Source organism: Giraffa tippelskirchi, chromosome 1, assembly GCF_054371585.1.
Source record: "Giraffa tippelskirchi isolate mGirTip1 chromosome 1, T2T-mGirTip1v1.2.pri, whole genome shotgun sequence".
NCBI lineage: Eukaryota > Metazoa > Chordata > Mammalia > Artiodactyla > Giraffidae > Giraffa > Giraffa tippelskirchi.
Window position 1 is genome coordinate 154,762,245 of NC_137275.1, and position 20,728 is coordinate 154,782,972.

General features: G+C 36.9%; 1 protein-coding gene across 1 annotated transcript in view; it reads left to right on the forward strand.

The window, feature by feature from the left end:
• The window catches only part of PTPRD (protein tyrosine phosphatase receptor type D), a 1,686,434-nt gene that overhangs the window by 787,249 nt on the left and 878,457 nt on the right, over positions 1-20,728 (forward strand). The gene's annotated exons all lie outside the window — the stretch shown is intronic.

Below are 20,728 nucleotides of genomic sequence, written 5' to 3' on the forward strand. Positions count from 1 at the left end.
ACAATGCAAGTTTCAATGTCATGTCTAGTGACCATAGCAGGGGCATTCAGTTTCATCACTAGGATTAGAAATACATACATACATACCTATATATGTGTTGTATCTGTAAAACAATGTTAGTGTCCATTTTCATAAAATCAATTTTGAGATCTTAAGTTACTTTTTAAATTATTTTACCTATTTCTTAAGTAATTGACCTATATAGCTTAAATGTTCAAGAATTTTTTAGTCTTGGTGTATCTCTGAAATATTTTTTTTTGTTCAAATGCTTCATTTACCTTTCCAACAAAGTGACCTGTGGCTAAAAATTCCTTAGGTTTAAGTTTATCTTGGTCTTGTTTATGGTACTCTTGTCATTTCCTACCGCTTATACTTTGGTTCTGATCTACTTGTCTTTATTCCTCCTAGGGACCAAGGTATATAACTTGGCATTTGGATTAGCAGTTTCGCTTAGGGTAATTAAAAGGTATTTTTCACAATAGAGTTGTGTTCTAGGTCCCTGAATGAGGGATTGTGCTTAAAGGTCTTCCCTGTTTTCTAAAGTCAGTTCCTATCCCAGCAGTAGCACATGCAGAGCACCCAGAACCCTTGTTTGAGGAATCAGCTTAGTTTTACATATATTGCAAAGTATTCTGGATACAACAGCCAATAATCATCTCCTCTTCTGTGTCTTATTACCTGGAAGGATGATAGTACGTCTCTCTTTGCACTCATTTTCAGGGAAGACTTTCCAGTCTTAATCAACTTTCAATCTGTGCCTTCTAGATAACACTTAACCTGCTGGCCAATGGATACCTTTGGTATTATATACATAATTAATTATAAGTTAGATCCTCCTTCTGTGGCTGAGAAATTCTCTAAAAAGCACCCAAGCTGTGATGAATCTGGAAGCCAGAAGCCTGACCTTAGAATCAAAGGCAGAACTTATATAATAGAATACAGTTAGGGATCAATTAAAGAGTTTGATGCATCTACTCCCAGTCATTTGAAGTAATACTGTATAGTCATCTATCCAGAGCAGAAGGGAAAATCAGATGCTTTCTGTTAAGATGAGACACTGCTTTTGGACACCCTCAGCCAATGGAACCACAAGGTTTCAATCCAGTTCATTTTTATTTTAGAACATGTCGGAATTAAGTTTAGGTTAAAACTAACTCCATATGTTTCCATTTTGGCTAATTTCCCTCAGTAACACTATCCCATTGAAATATAAAATCTTAGGCATTCCAAGTTGAGTTACTAAAAATATTTATGGAGAATATAGTATCTAAAATTCTCAAGACTGACTTTCTTCAGAGTGAGAGAAAACTGAAGTGGTGTATTTCCACATCTCACGTGTCTACCAGCAGCTTTGTCTATCCGAAAACATCCTTAACTTCTAAGTGATTTCATGTTTACTAAATGGATAAAATTCAGAACAGAAAAATGATTTAACAAAGGGCTACAAACTCCCCACATGAGAGCTAATTTCCAGTGAAATTTTAGTTGGATACTTAGGGTGGAAGAATTAACAAAATTTACATTTTAAGTTTGCTTTGATTTTATGATGCATGTTTTCAACCCAGTTAATTGCAAATGTATTTATAATCCCAAAAATCACACACTGGAAGATTGAAGAAATACAAAGCCACAGATCTAAGTGAAATTAAAGTAACTTAATTCAAGTAAATATAAGAGATTTATAACTAAAAATATGAGTAAACCTATATGCTTGCTTTTATTCTCTTATAGAAATTCAGAATTTCTTAGCAGTCTTCCAATGTTCTTTCAGTGTCAACACCCAGTCAAAATTATTCTTTTTCTAGATTAGTCCTTGCCTGAATTCTAAGAGATTTCAGTATCAAAGAACTTGATGCTGTGTAATCTCCTCCTTGTCTGACAGAAGGATGAGCCAACTTTTTCCTGAGGCAATTTTTTCACAACCTAGGCTAGAGCTATAAAAAAGAAGAACCATAACAATTAGATACACAGAAAGGGAACATTCATCCTTTCTTTCAGTAACCATTTAACATGAAAGGAGTAATGAGAGGAAAAGGAAGTTAACATAGTGTGAAAGACTTAGTGCAGCAGGGTAGACAAATAATAATAACATGTGGAAGCAAGAGAGATGGTACATAGGTGTGTCAAGCCATCCAGCCAGTCCTCTAGGAACACACCTGTACTTGAAGAGTTGGGTTTATTGCTTTTTTTTTTTTGCAGCCTGGGAAACCATATATCATGGAGTGTTATGGGATATTTTAGTAAGGGTATGATAGGATTTTGGCTTGTGTTAAATGCTTTGGGGGAGGGTATAAGAAACGGGTCCTCACTCTTCATTAGATGCTGCCAGAAAGTAGAAGTAACTCTTGGATTGGGTATCTTAATCTTACCTAGAAGGAGGAAAGACCAACCAAGGCTTAAACTTTAACTAGACAGGAAGCAACAGTCCAATCACTCATATGAACCAGGATGGGGAGTGCTTGGTCATTTTTAACTTTTCACAGAGTTCACATTTTCACTGATTTTCAGACATGATTATGGAGTGGTCTTATTTTTGACTAGTCCATCATGGTCAAAGAGTGATCTTGTCTGATGTTGATATGCTATGAAAATAGATCAGAGTAGGAAGAGGTGCAAAAAAATATAGCTATTTGTTTTACTGAATACATACTGTATGCCAGGCACTATGCTGAATGCTTTGTGTGCGTGATTTTAATACACATAGTAAAATAGTACTTATTTCACTGAACTGTTGTGAATATTAAAAAATAGCTATTTTTTAATAGCTATTTCTTTGCACTTCTTCTGACTCTGAATTTTATATGCTTCCTTTTAGGAAAGAGAAAACCAGCACCTTATGTCTAGGAGCCAGCCTGATACTGTTATATAGGCCTTGGGGTTGGTTTAGTCTTCAGCTGTGAGTTTCAGAATTCTCTGGTTGAAACTAAATTTTTTCGTAGCACATCATCAGACAAGACCACTCTTTGACCATGATGGTCAAGATGAAAGCAGAGATACTACATTTTTCATTACTGAATTTTCAAACAGTGACTTGCCTACAGTGGTGCTTAATAAATATTGAATGATTGGTTAGATGGGTGATGGATGAATTGATGGATGGGCTCAAAGTTCACATTTGATCAGAATCATGACTATTTGATATAATATCTAGTTTTATTATTTCCTCTTCTTTTTTCTTAGCACATGGCACAGCATGGGGGATCTTAGTAAAGTCAACCTCTGGACTGCCAGGGAAGTCCCATATTTGATACAATTCATTTTGTATCCCAGACAGTAGGAAGAAACCTTAAAATGTTGATGATAGCAATTATTTAGCTTTTTGATTGCTTGTGATTTTTACCACACAATGCCATGCAGATATTCTTAAAGGTAGAAACATTATCTTATTTTCCACATGAGAATGTGAAAGCTCAGATATGTTAAATATTCACTCAAAATCTCAGAACTGGCAAGTGGCCGAAAATGGGCTAGACTCCTGGCCTCCCCAATTTTCAGTCCCATGGACTATCCTCCAAACTATAGAGCATTTTTTCCTTATATATTTCCAAAATAATTTAGGTAAAGGAATGAATTTCAGGTTGCATAAAATGTTTTTCTCATGTTTCTAAACATCAGCATTTATGAAATCTTTCTACTTAATTAGTCATGATTTATCTATGACCTGCCCTCAACTGTGTTTCCAGAATTACTTTTTAGGTAATTGTTCCCTCTTGCCCTTGATAGTCTACAGTTATTTCACTTCCTCAGCATTGTGAAAAATATATAATCCATTTATATTTTTTGAAAAAGTATCTTTTCATGCAAAGATTTTTTTTGCATTTAAATAATGTTTTTGATTGAGGAAAACTGTTAATACCTGGCTAAGAGCAACAGTGTTGCATACTTTTTGAAAGAGAAGAATGCTCAATTCAGAGGAAAAATTCCAAGTTGTGTGATGACTTGAGGAAAAAAAAAAACACAATATTGTTGTTCAGCCACTAAGTCATGTTGGACTCTTTGCAACCCCATGGACTGCACAATGACTCCCTGTCCATCACCAACTCCCGGAGCTTGCTCAAACTCATGTCCATCGACTCAGTGATGCCATCCAACCATCTCATCCTCTGTCACCCCCTTCTCCTCCTGCCTTCAATCTTTCCCAGCATCAGGATATTTTCCAATGAGTCAGCTCTTCACATCAGGTAGCCCAAGTATTGAAGCTTCAGATTCAGCATCAGTCCTTCCAATAAATATTCAGGTTTAGTATCGACTGGTTTGATCTTCTTGCTGTCCAAAGGACTGTTACATCTGCTCCAGCACCAGAATTTGAAAGCATCAATTCTTCGGTGCTCTGCCTTCTTTGTGGTCCAACTCTCACATCCATACATGACTACTGGAAAAACCATAGCTTTGACAATACAGACTTTGTCAGCAAAGTGATGTCTCTGCTTTGTAATATGCTATACAGGTTTGTCATAGCTTTCTTCCAAGGAGCAAACATCTTTTAATTTCATGGCTGCAGTCACCATCCATAGTGATTTTAGAGCACAAGAAAATAAAAGCTGCCACTGTTTCCACTTTTTTGCCACCTTTGGGTTTTTTTAAAAAAACAGTATTTTAATTAAAAACCTGAATATGGCAAAAGTTCATATTAATATCAACTTCATTGAGAAACATACTAAAATAGAGGCTACCATAATTCTTATGTGAACCCCTAGAAATAAATCTTCCTGTTGGCATGATAGAAATAAGCCTTCCTGTAGGCCTGTAATTAGGTTGAATTTGATATTTTATTGATAATGGACACTGAGCTGTGATCGCCAAAAAAATTCTTCCATTTTCATAGGTTCATTTTTGCATTCCACACACAGAATATTCTGTTTCATTTTGTAAACCTGAACTTTAAACTAAATTTATTTGGGAATTACTTGAGTAGAATTGTGAAATTGAGCTTCAATGTGAATTATCTTTAACTCAGAATTTGGGTAGTTTTCGTAGCTTTGAATACTGTCACAATAACAGCTTAATGTTTTTCTTTATGAGGTGTGTGTATGTGTGTGTGTGTGTGTGTGTGTGTGTATATGTATATATATGTGTGTGTGTGTATTTATGTGTATATGTATATATATATATATATATGTGTGTGTGTGTATATGTATGTATAGGAGAAGGCAATGGCACCCCACTCCAGGACTCTTGTCTGGAAAATCCCATGGACAGAGGAGCCTGGTAGGCTGCAGACCATGGGGTCACTAAGAGTCGGAAACGACTGAGCAACTTCACTTTCAATTTTCACTTTCATGCACTGGAGAAGGAAATGGAAACCCCCTCCAGTATTCTTGCCTGGAGAATTCCAGAGACAGGGGAGCCTCGTGAGCTGCCATCTATGGGGTTGCACAGAGTTGGACACGACTGAAGAGATTTAGCAGCAGCAGCAACATATGTATATATATGTGTGCAAACACATACACATGCATACATATATATACATGTATATGCACAATACACATATGCAAATACATAGATAATATATGCAAGTTATGTTGTATCATTGTGATATATCAGATTCATTTGTCAGGTGTTAGATTTGTTCTTGATAATATTATTCATTTATTCATATCTTTCATCTGGTGAAATGAAAAAATTAAAGGTAAAAATGTTTCACTGATTGACTGAATATACCAATTTGATAAGCTGGAGAACTCATATTAGAACCCAAGTTTTTAGATGCTTAGAGAAACGTTTTGTTCCCTGGTTGTTGTTGTTAAGTCACTAAAATGTGTCTGACTCTGTGACCCCGTGGACTGCAGGACTCCTGGTTCTTCTTTCCTCCACTATCTCCTGGAGTTTGGTCAAATTCAGGTCCATTGAGTTAGTGATGCTATATGACCATTTCATCTTCTGCCAACCTCTTCTCCTTTTGCCTTCAGTCTTTCTCAGCATCAGGGTCTTTTCCAATTAGTTGGCTCTTTGCATCAGATGACCAAAGTATTGGAGCTTCAGCTTCACCATCAGTCCTTGCAATGAATATTCAAGACAGCTTTCCTTTAGGATTGACTAATTTGATCTCCTTGCAGTCCGAAGAACTCTCCAGTGCAAGAGTCCAGGAGTCTTCTCCAGCCCCATAGTTCAAAAGCAATTCTTCAGCACTCAGCTTTCTTTATGGTTCTACTATCACATCCACATGACTACTGGGAACACCAAAGCTTTGACTATATGGACCTTTGTCAGTGAAGTGAAATCTCTGCTGTTTAATATGCTATCCAGATTTGTCATAGGTTTCCTTCCAAGAAGCATCTTTTAATTTCATGGCTGCAGTCACTGTCACCAGTGATTTTGGAGCCCAGGAAAATATAGTCTATCACTATTTACACTTTTCCCCCTTCTATTTCCCATAAAGTGGTGGGGCTGGATTTCATGATCTTAGTTTCTTGAATGTTGAGTTTTAAGCCAGCTTTTTCACTCTTCTCTTTCACCATCATCAATAGACTCTTTAACTCCTCTTCATTTTCTGCTATTAGATGGTATTATCAGCATATCTGAGATTGTTGATATTTCTCTTGGCAATCTTGATTCCAGCTTATGATTTATCCAGCCTGACATTTTGAATATAAATTAAATGAGGAGAGTGACAATATAAAGCTTTGCCGTATTCTTTTCCCAATTTTGAACCAATCCCTTGTTCCATATCCAGTTCTAACTGTTGCTTCTTGACCTGTATACAGATTTCTCAGGAGACAGGTAAGGTGGTCTGGTGTTCCTAGCCCTTTAAGAATTTTCCACAGTTTTTTGCAGTTTGCAGAGTCAAAGGCTAACGTGTAGTTACAAAAGCAAAAGTAGATGATTTTCTGAATCACCTTGCTTTTCCAGGATCCAGTGAGTGTTGACAATTTGAGCTCTGGTACCTCTGCCTTTTCTAAACTCAGCTTGTACCTCTTTACGTTCGCAGTTCATGAACTGCTAAATCCTAACTTGAAGGATTTGAATCAAAACCTTACTAGCATGTGAAATGACCACAATTGTAAGGTTGTGTGAACATTCTTTAACACTGCCCTTCTTTGGGACTGGAATGCAAATTGATGTTTTCTAGTCCTGTGGCCACTGCTGAGTTTTCCAAATTCGATGGCAAATCGAGTACAGAAATTTATTGCATCATCATTTAAGATTTTAAATAGCTCAGCTGAAATTCTGTTACTTCTACTATCTTTGTTTGTAGTAATGTTTCCTAAGGCCCACTTGACTTCACATTCCAAGATGTCCTACTATAGGTGAAGGACCACACCTTGGTGGTTATCTGGTTCATTAAGACCCTTTTTATATAGCTCTTCTGTGTACTTTTCTACCTCTTCTTAATATCTTCTGCTTTTATTAGGTCATTAGTATTTCTGTCCTTTATCATGCCCATCCTTACGTGAAATATTCCTTTGATATCTCTGTTTTTTTTGAAGAGGTCTCTAGTCTTTCCCATTCTATTGTTTTCCTCTATTTCTTTTCATTGTTAATTTAAGAAGGCTTTCTTATCTCTCCTTGCTATTGTGTGGAACTCTGCATTCAATAGAGTATATCTTTCCCTTTCCCTCTTGCCTTTCACATCTATTCTTTACTCAGCTATTGGTAAAGCCTTCTCAGACAACCACTTTTTCTTCTTGCATTTCTCTTTCTTTGGGGTGGTTTTGTTCCCTTACTCCTGTATAATGTTACATCATTCTTCAGGCACTCTATTTACCGTATCTAATCCCTTGTATCTATTTGTCACCTCCACTGTTTAATTATAAGAGATTTGATTTAGGTCATACCTGAATGACCTAGTGATTTTCCCTACTTTCTTCAATTTAAGCCTGAATTTTGCAATATGGAGCTCATGATCTGAGCCACAGTCAGCACCAGGTCTTGTTTTTGCTGACTTACAGAGCTTCTCCATCTTCAGCTGCAAAATGCATAATAAATCTGATTTCACTATTGACCATCTGGTGATATCTATGTGTAGAGTCATCTCTTGGGTTTTTGGATGAGGGTGTTTGCTATGACTAGCACATTCTCTTGACAAATCAGTTAGCCTTTGCCCTGCTTCACTGTGTGTTCCAAGGCCAAACTTGCCTATTATTCCAGGTATCTCTTGACTTCCTATTTTTACATTCCATTCCCTCTAATGAAAAGGACATCTTTTTTGATGTTAGTTCTAGAAGGCCTTCTAGGTCTTCATATAACTGATCAACTTCTTCTTTGGCATCTGTGGTTGGGGCATAGACTCCATTACTCTGATCTTAAATGATTTGCCTTGGAAATGAACCGAGATCATTCTGTCGTTTTTGAAGTTGTACCCAAATATTGCATTTGGGAACCTTTTGTTGACTATGAGGGCTATTCCATTTCTTCTAAGGGATTCTTGCCCATAGTAGTAGACATAATAGTCATCTGAATTAAATTTCCCCATTCCCATCCATTTTAGTTCACTGATTCTTAAGATGTTGATGTTCACTCTTGCCATCTCCTGCTTGACCACGTCCAATTTACCTTGATTCATGGACCTAACATTACAGGTTTCTATGTAATATTGTTCTTTATAGCATCAGACGTTACTTTCCCCATGAGATACATCCATAACTGAGCATCATTTCTGCTTTGGCCCAGCCACTTCATTCTTTCTGGAACTATTAGTAATTGCCCTCTGCTCCTGCCCATTAACATACTGGATACCTTCAGAACTAAGGGGCTTATCTTCCAGTGTCATATCTTTTTGCATTTTCATACTGTTCCTGGGGTTCTCCAGGCAAGAATACTGCAGTGATTTGCCTTTTCTTCCTCCAGTGGACCACATTTTCTCAGAGTTCTTTACTGTGATCTGTCAGTCTTGGGTGGCCCTGCATGGCATGGCTCATAGCTTCATTAAGTTACGGAAGCCCGTTAGCCACAAGACTGTGATCCATGAATGGATAATAATGTGCAATATATGTATAATATTTAGAAATACTACACAAATAAGTTCTTCTAGAACCACCATCTCACTAAGACTCTGGATCCTAGGACTCTACTTCAATAAGTAAAGTCAAACCCATATAACCTGGTTGAGAAGCTGCCTACTTCTTGTCTTTGCACATTTATTTTGTGTATCCCCACATGATAGAGCAAGCTTTAAATATGTGTACAGGTTTACAAAATGACAAGAGATCATATGTCATGTTGTTTCCTTTTTAAACTAGACTTCAAATAACATGATTATCATTTTCATGTGGAAATTTTCCCTCTGGATATGATTTTTAAATATTATATCTGACCTTGAATAAAACAATATTCATGATCTCAATCCTTCACTGTGAATATCAGTTATATTTACCAGGCTATGGATTTTAATTTAGTGCAAAAAAAAACACATAAAAAACATGAGCTAGTCATTCATTATTATTTACTTACATCTGATGAAATATTTGTCTATAGAATTTCATAGTCAGGTCATATGCCTTTAAATGGGCAGGCAAAACAGAGGAATAGAACATTCTGTTGGCAGGTAAACGTGAATCAATCTGGTTTCTTTCAAAGGAAAATAATCAAGCTCTTTTCAAATAATGTAAAATGCAAAATGATTGCCTATTGGAGGGGGTGGGGGAGCTTATCAGCTTCTCTTCTCAGAGAAATGATTGCCATATTCTAGCTGGAGGAACATATGCTAACAGCTTATCTTGTGATTTCTCTGCAGTCGCTGATATTTATTAACAGTTGATTTTCTGTAGTTGCTCTTCTTCCTCCTCTTTCCTCCAACAGTGTAAATTAGTTTCCCCAAATCTACATCTCGTCTTCATTTTCTTATCAGTCTTGCAGAAAGGGTGATTATTTCATTATTGGTTTTGAAGAGCCTTTCATATTAAGTGGTGCAGCTCTGGTTTCAGGCAGACATTTAACAGACTCTATTTGTTTTATTCTTTGTCTCATCATCTTAATCAAAGCCCCTGAGATTGAATCTTTTGTAGTAACAAATAAGAATAAGGGGAAATTATGAATTGTTGCTTCCACAGAAAATGCAGTATTCATCAGGAATGCCTGGTGGGATTGAAACAGGGTAGGCTTCAAACATGTGAAAACAATTGTATTCACCTACAAAAATCCTTTTAATAGCTAGCATACCTGTCTTCCAATCTCTTATTAGCTTAATACCTAAGCAGCGTCCCTCTGTGGGGCTCAAGCCTTTTTGTATTGTCATAAGGTTGCTAGTGGAAAATTTTTCAGCATGAGAGTTTATTTTTTCACACGAGACCTGCTGTCTTTCTTTCTCCCAAATACTTTGTAATTTTTTCCTCAGAGCTTTTTTTTTTCATCTTTGCTATATAGATTTAACATTAACTCTCTGATTGACCGAATATGCACTGTCCTGGATTCTTGATATGGAACAGCTATGGGAAAATGTGTAGGTGTCATGCCCTCAATTTTAGATTCTTATGATTCAAACTAGCCTGAGAGCCCTCATTGCTTACTGTCCCTGCACTCTTTTGACCATATTTTGATAAATTTTTCAGACGCAGTACAAGAATTGGGTTAGCTATTTAGGTAAAATTGGTTTATATAGCAGAGAAGGCGATGGCACCCCACTCCAGTACTCTTGCCTGGAAAATCTCATGGACGGAGGAGCCTGGTAGGCTGCAGTCCATGGGGTCACAAAGAGTCGGACACGACTGAGCGACTTCCCTTTCACTTTTCACTTTCATGCATTGGAGAAGGAAATGACAACCCACTCCAGTATTCTTGCCTGGAGAATCCCAGGGACGGAGGAGCCTGGTGGGCTGCCATCTATGGGGTCGCACATAGTCGGACACGACTGAAGCGACTTAGCAGCAGCAGCAGCAGCAATTTATATAGGGGCAACATGAAAATGGTCTAATATAGCCCATGTTTCTTCTTAACGTACAAATCAAGTTTTCTGGTATCTAGAAAAATCAAAGAGGTCCTAAATACCTGACTTCCTAGTATCCCAAATATTGATCACTATTATGTTTGTCGGAGAAGTCAATGGCACCCCACTCCAGCACTCTTGCCTGGAAGATCCCATGGACGGAGGAGCCTGGTGAGCTGCAGTCCCTGGGGTCGCTAAGAGTCGGACACGACTGAGCGACTTCACTTTCACTTTTCCCTTTCATGCACTGGAGAAGGGAATGGCAACCCACTCCAGTGTTCTTGCCTGGAGAATCCCAGGGACGGCGGAGCCTGGTGGGCTGCCGTCTATGGGGTCGCACAGAGTCGGACACGACTGAAGCGACTTAGCAGCAGCATTATGTTTGTAATTATTTTACTTTGATTCAGAAATCCTTGTTCACATCTGTACATTTTTTTTATATCATTAACTGATTCAAACAACTAAAGTAAGAATTTGATTCTGATATGGCTTTGGATTCATATAGCCACCATTAATGTATAACTATATTATGGTTCTTCTATAAATAAAGAATTAAAAGAGAAATTTTTAATTCTGACATAAACTAAATGCGTTTTCACTATTGTTAACAATATACTTACACAGGGAATTACAAAATGTGCTAGTTGCTTATTGCTATGTAACAAATTCTCTCAAAACAGAACAGCTTGAAACAACACATTTTTTTATTGTCTCATAGTTTCTGTGAGTTTTGAATTAAGATTGTGTAGTTGGATGCCTCTGACTCAAGATCTCTCACAATATTGCAGTCAGAGTATCAGCCAGGAATGGGGTCACTTCAAGCCCAAATGGAAGATGATCCATTTCCAAGTATACTATCATGACTCTTGGCAAAGCTCAGGAGATCCACTTTCAAGCTCATTCATTGACCATTTACAAACTTTACACCCTCCTTGATGTAAACCAGAGTCAGTCATTAATCACTTGCCATGTATGATTTTCAATAAGTTAACTCACCGAATGGCAGCTCACTTTCTCCAGACCAAGGACTGAGAAAGTAAACATCGGAAGAATGATCAAGAAGGAAGCCACAGTCTTTTAAAAATCTAAATTCATAATCAACGTCCTATCACTTTTGCATCCTGTGTGCATGTGTGTGTATGTGTGTGTGTGCGTGTGTGTGTGTAAAAACAATTCCCAGGTCTAACTCACATTCAAGGGAGAGGGAATTACAAAAGCACACAAATGCCAGAGATGAGACCTTTGAGATACATTTTAGAAGCTGTCTACCATGCTCCACCCTTTGGACCCAATGATTCATACCTTTTCCACATACAAAGGCTCACTTTCTCCTGGAGTCCCTGGTCTCTGCCTGTTCCAATTAAGCAGGTCATGCTAGGTTATACTTCAGTAGCAGCTCTAAAATCCTGTTGACTTAAAACAATGAAATTGTACTTCTCAGTCATCCTACATGTCTATTATGTGTTGGCTAAGGACTGTTTTCCTCACCCAGAGATTCTCCAAGTTCGTTGGAACTGGAGGGAGGGAAGAGCAAGTTGATGGCAGTTAAAGACTTCTGCATTTAAGTAACATGTGTTACTTCTGCTCAAATAACAGGGCCACATAATTTCAAGGGCACAAGTAACTATATTTCTACCACATGCCTGAGAAGAAGAGAAGTAGAAGTATCAATAAACAGCCCAAGAGACTAACACAATGGGTAAAGTCTGTTTTCCATTTCTACCTTAGTACATATCAAAATTATTATGAGCCAATTTCTGATACATTTAGCTCATTCTACAAATATTTAACAAGTACTATTGTATACTAAGTTTTTACAAAATGATAAGGCCTAAGAGCAGAGAAAAAAGCAGTCCCTATCTTCTGATTTCTCAATATGGTGGGCAAAAAGATACGTATATAGATAATTTCAGGATAGAAGTCATGATAAAATGTCAGTTAAGGCATAATAAGACATGTAACTCAGACTTGAGGAGAGAGGAGATCAGAGATCTTAAAGTAGATGAAAGTAAAGAGATCAGGACATCTTAAAATAGATGAACTCTGATGAGTTCTGATAGATGTGTAGAAATAGGCCAGGTAAGGAAAGTCAAGAAAGACACTTTTCACTGTTTCTTTAACAAAGTGAATTTATGATGATTATCTTATAGGTCAAAAAGCCTGGATTCTTCTGCATTAGCATTAATAGTACCTTAGCCTGATCAAGTAACTGGGCAATTGTGCACCTAGACTTGCTCATCTGTGAAATGAGAAGGTTTAACTAGATGTTATCCAAGATCTCCTTCAACTGTAAAATCCTGTGATTGCTTCCACTCTAGAGGATATATTTTAAAGGCAGACTTTATTGGATAATCATAAAATAACTACCTTATAAAGCAATCACTTACTAAAACAGTTCAGTAAGCACCAATGGGAAATTCCCATGTCAAAAAATAGTATAATTATATATCCCTTCTGAGACACAATATGTTCAAAATTGATCACAAAAGAATAAGATATATTCAGAATAGAATGATATTAAAGTAGTTCTTTGTAGCAAACTTACTCTTGTGATATTTTTCCTCTTTAATCACTCTAGATATTTCTAATGATTCTCATACATAGACTCTTCCTATTTTATGTATTGGTTTTATTCACCTGTGAAAGAAAATCAGCTGTGTCTATTCTACACACACAATTTATTTTGCACAAAAATTCTATTGCCAGATTAGTTTTCACCCTCATAATTCTACATATTACCATGCTTTTCACTTGACTCACCAACCCTTCTTGGGTTCTCCAACTTTAAGGGAAAATCCTTGGCAGTGACATTCAAATAGTGACCCCTCACAACACAGTCATTGTTCTCTTACCAGTCAACTGGACTCTGGATCAGCAGTCTTCCTTTTTCCACCTCAAGCCTTCATTCCTTCTCTCCTATTTCACTGATCTAATCTAGACATTTAAAGCAAGTACCTCTACCACCTACTGGCAAAGAACACATATATTTCAGGGGAGTTTAATTGCTGCAACCACTTTGGAAAACAGTTTGGCATTATCTACTAAAGTTGAACATATGCGTACCAGATGATCCAGCAATTCCACTCATTATATACAACACGTGTACCAAGAAATACTTACAAGGATGTTTATTGCAGCATTAATTGTAATTACTCTAAACTAGAAATGGCCCAATGTTCATCAACAATAGAAAGGGTATAGAAAGTGTGGGAGACTTTCCTGGGAATCCAGTGGTTATGACTCTCCACTGGCACTCCAGGAGGTGCAGTGCTGGGCTGCACGGCCACACACACACACACACACACACACACACACACAGCCAGACACAATACAATAAGTAATATGTGATTATATTTATATAAGGTTCAAGGCAGCTCTGAACTATAGGGTTAAAAATCAAGATAATGCTTTTGTTTACCTTTGATGAAGAGGAGAAATGGACTTGTGGGATAGCATGAGGTTTCTGTTGCAGTGGAAATATTCTGTATTTTGACCTGGGATGTGGTTACACTGGTGTCTGCTGTTGTGTGATTCATTCCTTATGCACTTTTCTATAAGTGCACTGTAATTTGAATGCTTTAAAAAGTACTTGGGCCTCGAAAAAACTCTTGCTTACTTTTTTAAAACAACCATATGGGAACACATGGTCAAAAAGCCTCTCATCCTTTAGTGACAAGAGGCCCAATTGCTATCCCAGTTTGTATATCCTGCCATATGTGTTATAAAACTTTTATACTACAGTAACCTTCATTATTGTAGAATACTTTTCCTCAGTTTCTATATTAATTGCAAAGTGATTTAAGATAGGATTCATTATTTAGTTAACAAAGCTCCAAATCAGTCAATCTACTCCATATATATAGTAGAAAAGGAACAAAATAAAAAAGAGAGAGAAGGCAAGAAGGAAGAGACAAAAATATGTTATTTAGGGGGTCTGACATGTTTGACAAGACAAAACTGTAAAACACAGTCTCTTCCTGATCTAACCTGCTTTTCTACTCTATGATATGCATATGAAAAACAGATTTGATACTTTTCAACACAGGTACTTTTAGATATTTCAAATTTTATTTTTTCCTGAATTTTCGCTTACCTACCATTGCTTATCTAGTACCTACTTGAATCTATGAAAATGGCACCAAAGAAAAACATGTGCGAACAATTCCAAATAAAAGTGAATCTCTCCTGATGAATGAAATCTCTCCTAATGAATGAAATCTCTCCTGATGAAATCTCTTTAATATTGATATTAAAAGTCATTTTTAACTACTTTAAAGGGTCACATCTACTTGTATTAATGGTTAATGTAGAAACAGTTTTAAAATGACATGCTATTTGATAATCAAGATTTGGGGGTGTTTTAGAATAGGGTTAACAGCAGAAAAATTTTCCTATGAAGTAAACTTTTTTCTAGTTTAAATAGAGTTGTAAAATGCATCACACTAGAGCATATAAATTGAATTCCAGATTTTCTGTTAAAATGCCTTTTTAAACTTTGAAATATTTTAATTAAAATATGCCTATTACATAAAATAAAGCTCAAGTCATTAATGAAACTTGGAATTTTCACATTATAATAGAAGGGATGCCATATAGAAAAGATAAAAATTATAGTGAGAAAATCTAAAGTATTTTTAATGAATCAGAAAGTAAAATAACATGATTTGATTCTAGCTCACTCTGTTTAAAAAATAAAATAAAAGATGATGGTCTTTGGATGTAAAACACACTAAAGGAAAAGCTATTTATGAGATGTTTGTTTTTATTGTGGAGGGAAAAAAATAAACCCTGGGGTTTTCCCAAAGTAAAGGGAAACCTTCAGAAGTTCTTAGAACAATTCCCAGTATACATCCTTAAATACTGAAAGTGCATCAGCCAAGATTATACCTCACCATGGACAGTTCTGCTGTTGAAAGTTATTGACTTTAGCCCTTACAGCTGCCTTCAGTTCAGTTCAGTCGCTCAGTCGTGTCCGACTCTTTGTGACCCCATGAATTGCAGCACGCCAGGCCTCCCTGTCCATCACCAGCTCCTGGAGTTTACCTAAACTCATGTCCATCGAGTCGTTGATGCCATCCAACCATCTCATCCTCTGTCATCCCCTTCTCCTCCTGCCCCCAATCCTTCCCAACATCAGGGTCTTTTCGAATGAGTCAACTCTTTACATGAGGTGGCCAAAGTATTCGAGTTTCAGCTTCAACATCAGTCTTTCCAATGAACACCCAGGACTGATCTCCTTTAGGATGGACTGGTTGGGTCTCCTTGCAGTCCAAGGGACTCTCAAGAGTCTTCTCCAACACCACAGTTCAAAAGCATCAATTCTTCAGCACTCAGCTTTCTTCACCGTCCAACTCTCACAGCTTCCTTAGCTGCAACAATTAGTCAGAACTGGGTTTCCCAGGTGGCAGCGCTAGTGGTAAAGAACCTGCCAAAGTAGGAGGCTTAAGACATTCCAAGTTCCATCCCTGGGTTGGGAAGATCCCATGGAGTAGGGTATGGAAACCGACTCCAATATTCTTGCCTGGAGAATCCCATGGACATAGGGGCCTGACAGGCTACAGTCCATAGAGTCACACAGAGTGAGACATGACTGAAGTGACTTGGCGCGCACACACACACACACACACACACACACACACACACACACAGATGAAAGAACCTACACCTTTATACCAGTTCCTTTCTTGTGTGTTCATTCTTTCACCTGCATCAGGCATATTCCATGAGCTGAAGGGCATGCTTTCTTGGTGAAATCAACTGCCCAAAATCCATTTTCTACCACTTAGGAAAATATGTGATTTATTTTATCCTCAGTCTTTGAAAAAGAAAAGATAATTGAGAATAATTTGCACTTTGGCCATGTATATGAAGTTCAGTTGACCTAAACATGAAGCATGACTTAGAAAGAATAGAATCTTTTCTCTTTCTGGCTGGTGTTACATACTTTCTGTTGTCTCCTCTGCTAGATCAATAGGTGATTACGTTGATATTTGTACTCAGAGACGAAAGCTAGCTTTGGAATTGTCTGAGAAGCAGAAGAGTTGCATTCATGTCTATGAAAACTCTGAGAAACAGCTTCAACTGGCAAATCCAGCTGTGCATTTACCTGACACTAAAGAGACAAGTGCTTTGCCAGTGTAAATGATATATTAATACTGATGCAAGTGAACTACAAAAAAGCTATCATAAAATCTAGCCTAAAGGTGTCATTCAGCAATAATCTAAATGAGTTGTGGAATAGGGTTTGAGGATTTTTACCTCAGGTTAAAAGGCAGTGCAGTTGCATGTCAAGCAGGAAAAGCCTCCTCTTTTTAATTCTTCAGAAAAGAAGCAGGGAGGTCTGACCATCTTCTCTATATTTTCCTTTTTTAAATAGGGCTGAAAGTAAAGGAACTATGTGTCTGAAAGCTAGGTTCTGCCAAACAGAACTAAGTTTAACCAGTATATGGACGATAAAAAAAGACAGATGGATGAGATTTATGAAGAGCCCTTTTGGAAGTGGCCTCAAACAGGTGGTTTCCCAAAAGGAGTCAGTGTATAAAGTGTTTCTGGCTGTAGAATGAAGGGGAGAAAGAGATGTGTTGGTAATAAGTATATGGGTGCTTGCTGACTGAGGCTTCATATTGCTTGTCAGGTATCTCTATTTTTGTCTGAACTTCAAAAGCTATTTCATTGTACTATGAGAAGAGCAGAAGGTCTTGGATTCTATGATTGGTTATTGTTTTGAAAAGGAAAGAAAATTACCTTTCATTTTCTCTCCATTGGCACTAAATCCCCAGTGGCGGTTTGAAGGACATTTCAAATCATTGCAACTGCAGCAAGGAGCTTTTGAGTCAGTTACTTCTGACTAATATTTTACAAATGCTCTCACTATCCCACCCAAAACTGCAAATAGAAGTCTGTAAAACAGTTTTGCAATTTTTTTTTTTTTAATGTTACCATTTGCTTTGAACTCTGAAGCAAAATCAAGTTCTACCTTTAAGGTCTTTACCAAAAGGTATTTTGAAGACTGTGCCAAATGAAGTCTTGCATCACCCCTCCCCAAGGTAAAAACTGTGAAAACTGTATTTAGGACAATATTTCCTATGAAATCTTCCTGGTACATTTTACTATATACTATTCAACTTATTTCAGAGAAGGCGATGGCCCCCCGCTCGAGTACTCTTGCCTGGAAAATCCCAGGGATGGGGGAGCCTGGTGGGCTGCCGTCTATGAGGTCGCACAGAGTCTGACACGACTGAAACGACTTAGCAGCAGTAGCAGCAGCGTTCACCTTATTTAAAAATAGAGAGAAACGGTCATTATGTGCCATATACTGTGTTCAGGTGATAATCTAGAACAGAACAAAACCCGTTTCTATGAGAGTACTCTAGTTTATAGTAGGGGAGACCAAGCATATTAAATAATCACAGTCTGTGTAGGCTAAGTGCTGTAATAATTTACTCACTCTTTTAATGGCTCAAAGAACTAAAATTTATCATTCATCTATTGGCGAACTCTCATTTCCATATCTTGGCAATTGTAAGCAATGCTGTGGTGAACACTGGGGTGCATGTACCTTTTTTATTAGTGTTTTTGTTTCTTTTGGATATATACCCTTATTGCAATCGATGGATCATAGTTACTTCTATTTTTAATTTTTTGAGAAATCTTCATATTGTTTTTCACAGTGGCTGCATGAATGTACATTCCTACCAACAATGTATGAGAGTTCCCTTCCACATCCTTGCCAACATTTGCTAGTTTTTTATTTTTTATTTTTTGGCTGTGTAGCTTGTGGGATCTTGATTTCCTGATCAGGGATCAAGCCCTTACCCCCTGCAGTGGAAAGGCAGAGTCTTAATCATTGCACCACCAGGGAAGTCCCCTTGTATTCTTTTTGATGATAGTCATTCTGACAGATGTGAAATGATATCTCATTGTGGTTTTAATTTGCGTTTCCCTGATGATTATCAATGTTGAGCATCTTTTCATATACGTGTTGGCTATCTACATGTCCTCTCTAGAAAAATGTCTATTCCTGTCTTCTGCCCATTTTTTTAAATCAGGGTGTTTTTGTTTGTTTTTGATGTTGAATTGTACACACTGTTTCTATATTATGGATATTAACCACTTATTGTTCATAGCATTTACAAATATTTTCTCGCATTCAGTAGGTTGGCTTTTCTTTTTTTTAATGGCTTCCTTTGATATACAGAAAGCTTTTAAGTTTAATTAGGTCCTATTTGTTTATTTTTGCCTTTGTTTTGCTTTAGGAGACAGATCAAAAAAAAAAAAAAAGAAAGTATTGTGGTGATTTATGTCAAAGAGTGTTCAGCCTATGTTTTCCCCTAAAAGTTTTATAGTGTCTGTCCTTACATTTATGTTGTTAATCTATTTTGAATATATTTTTGAATATAGTGTTAGAGAATTTTCTAATTTTATTATTTTACATGCATCTACCAGTTTTCCCAACACCATTAATTGAAGAGACTGTCTTATTGCCATTGTATATTTTTACCTCCTTTGTTATAGATTAATTGACCATAGTGCATTGGTTTATTTCTGAGCTCTCTATTCTGTTCTATTGATCTGTTTTTGTGTAAGTACCATACTGTTTTGATGATTATAGCTTTGCAATGTAGTCCGAAGTCATTAAGCATGATTCCTTTTGCTTCATTCTTCTTTCTCAATTTTGTTTTGGCCATTTTGGGTCTTTTGTGTTTCCATGAAAATTTTTAAATTATTTGTTAAGATATGGTGTGTACACACACATACACATACATACACACACAAAGGACTATTTTTATAATCATAAAAATGACGGAAATTTACCCATTTGCAACAACATGGATGAATTTCAGGGGTATTATGCTGAGTGAAATAAGTCATACAGAGAAAGTCAGATACTGTATGATATTACATTATTTGTGGAATCTAAAAGCTACAGCAAACTAATGAGAATAACAACAACAAAAAAGAAATAGACTCACAGATATAGAGAACAAATTAGTGGTTACCAGTGGGGAGAGGGCATAATGGAAGGTCATTATAGGGGTAGGGCATTAAGAGATACAAACTATTATATATAAAATAAACTGCAAAGTGATATTGTACAACATAGGGAATATACCACACATTAACATTCAAAATAATTATGAATGGAATATAACCTTTGAAATTGTGAATCACTGCATTGTACATCTGTAACATATAATATTGTACACCAACTAAATTTCAAATAAAAAAATAACTAAAATTTAGTTCTCATTTACATGAAATCCCATAGACAATGATGTTTATAGTCAGGGTCAGGGGATAGTCATCTTTGTAACATTCTAGTATGAATAGATTTTATTAGCAGAAGTAAGGTGTGATTCTGAAAGATGTGACTAAAGGACTAGGTGGGCTTCCACAGTGGCTCAGTGTTAAAGAATCTGCCTGCAATGCAAGGGCTGCAGGAGATATGGGTTCAATCCCTGAGTTGGTAAGATCCCCTGGAGGAGGGCATGGCAACTCACTCCAGTATTCTTGTCTAGAGAATCCCATGAACAGAGGAGCCTGGCAGCTACAGTCCATTGGGTCTCAAAGAATCAGACACAACTGAAGCAACTTATCACGCATGCACAAAGGACTAAGCTCTTTCCTTCTTAGGAATCTTTCCTTCTGTAGGTCCTCAGGGATTCCATCTACAGATAGGAACAAAGAATAAAGGATCATGTATAACACGTTTTTAAGGCCTGGACTGACATGGCATGGTTTATATCTAGCTGTATTCCCTTGTGAGGAATCAGTCACATCCCACATCTATCTGGAGAAAAAAAAAAAAAAAATATATATATATATATATATATATATATATATAAAACCTGACTCTGTAACAGGAGG